Raw genomic sequence first — 4,215 nt, forward strand, 5'->3', positions numbered from 1 at the left:
ATTCTCCCCTTCTCAAACAGTTACTGAGCTACACTTCTCCCCCTCAAACAGCTGCCGTTTTCTCCAATCTTGATGCCGTCGCCATCATCTTCTAGACTCGCAGCCGTCATCATCGTCTTCTCCAGCTTCAGCACCATTTGTTGTCTTCTGGACTCAACATCTCGTGGTGCTTTCTCTTACTTCTACAGCGACAAAGGTAGGGTTCTCAGTGAAGAGGAGCACGCCAAAGAGAATGTCTACATCAAGGTATCTCTCCCTTCCCTTTTCCTTTCTCCTTCTCCTTCTTCAAAGCCCGATTCCGATGATTTTTTTTTGTGTGCAGAAATGGGAGAGAGAGAGAGGTCGGAGAAACAGAAACAGCAAGCTGAGAAGGAAAAAGCAGAAATGGACAAAAACGCTTCTGACAAGGTATTTGATTTTTATTCTTGTCATCAGTGTTTTAGGATTTCGATTTCACTACTCTAATGTCTAAACATCAACCATGTATTTTTATGATTGGATAAATTTCTTCTCACTAAATTCATAATTTAATGTTTAAATCTATTAATTAAGGTATTAGCCTCTAAAAAACGTTTTAGATCTTAGGATTAAATCAAGAATTGTATGGTTTGCATTCCAATTTATGAATCTTCGGTCAAAAAGTTCAATGACTGTTGGTATATTTAAACTGAGCTTATTAATAAACTATAAGCCAAATTACAGTTACTATAGATTTTTTCAATTTGTTCAATAACCTCCATTTGTTCAATTTGTTCAAGCAGGTACTTTATTTCCTAATCCAAATTCTGATCCATTCTGTTAAGACTTTTTCACCATATCTATTTTAGAATATTCTCCAACACAAATATGCTAATTAGATTTTCTCACTAGAAGAACACACGAGCCTGCGAAAATGACTTACGATAGTTTTTCTGGTTCTTTTTTCTTCTGCAAAAAAAATCTTGAATATACTGAGTTATTATGAAGCTTAAATTTGTAATACATCTCTTTGTTATTTAGCTCCATATTTATCTAGAAGTTAGTTTAATCAGTGACAAGAATAGAAGATTGAGATCTCTCTCTAGCTTTCTACACATAGTAAAATTTTGAAGCTTCTTCTCTGTTCTTTCTATTCTCTCCTCACACATTAGCTCGTTTTAATTTAGTAATTTATGTATTTAGTATTTAGTAGTTTTGTGTCTTGCATGTCATTTTTTAATAACAGAAATTACTTGCTATAATAGATGAGCTTGAAGTATTGTGACCTGAATTTAAACTCCTTGGGAACAAATTGAACAATTAGAGGTAAATCCTACCTGTAATAACTGTAATATTATTCTACTCTCTTGCTCCTTGGGGCTGTTGCTTCTTTGCTATGCTCTCTTTTGTTTATGGTTTTGTTAGGAGAAACCTTGAAAGCATGCTTACAATTTTATGGTCCTAGTGCAACTTTTTATCAGGACTCTTCTGGTTTTTAATTCTATTCTTTTTGCAAGCTTTAATTTGAGAATCTTAGATGCTTCTTAGTGCCCTTCTAAAAAAATCAACTATGGTATAATTATTGTTAGTGTATATATTAGTATGTGGCTTCATAATTTGTCTCTTGTTAGATCTTGTTATTTTGTTATCATGATAATTATATTGAGAGAATTAAGACATCTCTAGATAAATAAATAGAAAGAAAAAGAAAAGATATTACTATTTATAACTTTCATTATATCAATAGAGTTTAGACATTGTAAATTTTGCATCTTTTGCAATTTCATGAGAAGGAAATCCAAAGGAATACTTTTTTAGCAATCTCTCTTTTCTTTTCTTATATCTATCTCTAATCATAATTCATCTTTGTGTTTGTGAAGTCTTCCCTCATAGTATTATACACCAACGTATAAATGTGAGCTAAGGAAACCATCACCATGCTGCAAGAATATATATGTTTAAAATTATTCTAATTTTGACTAATTTGTTAGAATGCGAACTTCTGAATTTGTCTTTAAATTTGTTAGATGCGTAGATGACTCTGAATTTGCTGTTGAATTTATCTGTAAATAGGTGGTTTTAAACTTCTGGTTTTGTAATTTGTTACGCAGTTTCTCATATGAACATTACAATTTGGCTAAGTAGTTTGCTTTTACTTTCGTTTCTGCTAGGTTTCTTATTTGAGTATCGTTCTCAGTTGTGTTATGTATTGATTCTAGAAATTAGGTGTGGGAACTAAAAATTGTGATGGATTGAATGATCACTAGCTATAACATTTGAAGAAGTAGCTTTCTATTTAAATTTATTTGGCAGTTATTTTAATGAAAATGCAACTATTTTTATGTTCTTAATATATATACATGTTTTATACAAGATATTTGTCATTAAGAATAAAGAGATATAGATTTCTAGATCTCTCCTGTTTGTGCAGAATTTTTAGTCTTTCAATATTATTAACTAAGTGCTGGGGTCTTACCTCGATCTGCAAAAGATTTTAAGACTTGGATCCAAGATATGGAGTTAGTGGACTTGCCGCTCACTGATCGTAGGTTCACATGGTTTAGGGGACGCTCTTGTAGTCGCATTGATAGAGCTTTGTTTAGCCTAGAGTGGCTGGAGGAGTTTCCGGAGACTCGGGTACGTGGTAGACCAAGGGGGCTGTCAGATCACTGCCCTATTATTGTAGAAGACAAAAAAAATGAGGGGAGGCCCAAGGCCATTCAGAAGTTTAGATTCCTGGTTTACGCATGAAGGCTTTTTTAGAATGGTGAAGGAGGAGTGGAGAGGCTTTGGGGAGATTCAGTTCACAGATAAATTGAAGGCGTTGTCGATTCCGCTAGGAAGGTGGGTAAGGCCAATTTTAGTGACATGGATAAGAAGATTACGACCTTTGAGGAAGAAATCAAGAAGATTGATGACTTGGTGAGCAATGGAGTGTATGATGGAACTATGGAGGCTAGACGAAAGGCGCTAGTAAGTTGCTATGAGAAGTGGTATGTGAGAAAAGAGATTCATTGGAAGCAGATGTCACGATCGAGACAAGCCAAGGAAATGGACAAAAATACAAGATACTTTCACCACATAGCCTTAGCAAGAAGGAGGAACAACATGATAGATACTTTGCTAATCAATGGCAGACAGGTCAGGAACCAGACGAGGATTAAAATTGCTATTATAGATTTCTATAAGGAATTATATCAGCAGAAAGACTCTCCTATGGTGGGCTTCAGGGACGGTCTGGTGAGAAGAATACGCCAGGATGATGCTGTAAAGTTGGAAATGTTGCCGTCAGCTGAGGAGATAAGAAAGGCTGTTTGGGATTGTGAGTTCTCTAAGGCACCAGGCTGTGACGGGTATAACATGAATTTTATTAAGAGGTGTTGGGACGAGATAGGGCCGGAATTCACGGCAGCTGTGATCGGATTCTTTCAGACATCAAGGTTACCGGTGGAGTCCAATATCACTTGGGTGGCGCTGGCTCCAAAGTTTGTGGGGGCAAGGGAGATTAAAGACCTGCGACCAATTAGTATGGTTGGGTGTGTGTACAAGGTTATTTCCAATGTATTGGTGAGGAGGATGAGACAAGTAATGCCAGAGCTAGTAGGAGAGACGCAGAGTGTATTTGTGAAAGGCAGGAAAATACATGATGGAACACTCATTGCATGTGAAACTGTGGACTGGCTCAAGCAGAGGAAGGAGGAGGCAGCAATAATCAAGCTAGACTTCCAAAAAGCATATGATAGAGTCAAGTGGAGTTTTGTGGACTTGGTACTACAGAAGATGGGATTTGGGCTTAGATGGAGATCGTGGGTTATGGAGTGCGTGACGACAGCTTCTATGTCAGTCCTGATAAACGGTTCGCCAACCAAGCCTTTCAAAATGGAAAGAAGTTTGAGAGAAGGTGACCCACTCTCTCCGTTCCTATTCGTACTGGTTGTAAATGTGCTACATCGGATGATTGGAGAGGCGGTCAGGAATGACCGTATATCACCATTTTTGGTTGGGCGAGATTGTATAGAGTTATCGCATCTTCAGTTTGCGGATGATACAATTCTGTTTAGCCCACCAGAAGAGGAGACTATCAAGAACTACAAGCGACTCTTGAGGTGCTTTGAGCTGATGTTAGGACTGAGCATTAATTTTGACAAGTCGAGCTTGATTCCAGTAAACTGTGACCAGCAGTGGGTCCAGAGTATGTGCCATTTATTGGGTTGCAAGGGAGGCTCCCTTCCAGTCAAATACTTGGGAATCCCTTTA

The 4,215-nt window shown here is 37.3% G+C and overlaps 1 protein-coding gene across 2 annotated transcripts in view; it reads left to right on the plus strand.

Moving 5' to 3' along the window:
- The window catches only part of LOC107630694 (calcineurin B-like protein 4), a 5,191-nt gene extending 3,340 nt beyond the window's left edge, over window positions 1-1,851 (plus strand). The window contains exons 9-10 of one of the 2 annotated variants that reach the window (XM_016333897.2): window positions 323-408; window positions 1,205-1,851. The gene's annotated coding sequence lies outside the window, so the exon portion shown is untranslated. The remainder of the gene's footprint in view (window positions 1-322; window positions 409-1,204) is intronic. The other variant, XM_021119061.1, reaches the window with a different exon arrangement.

Source organism: Arachis ipaensis, chromosome B03 (assembly GCF_000816755.2).
Source record: "Arachis ipaensis cultivar K30076 chromosome B03, Araip1.1, whole genome shotgun sequence".
NCBI classification, from domain to species: domain Eukaryota; kingdom Viridiplantae; phylum Streptophyta; class Magnoliopsida; order Fabales; family Fabaceae; genus Arachis; species Arachis ipaensis.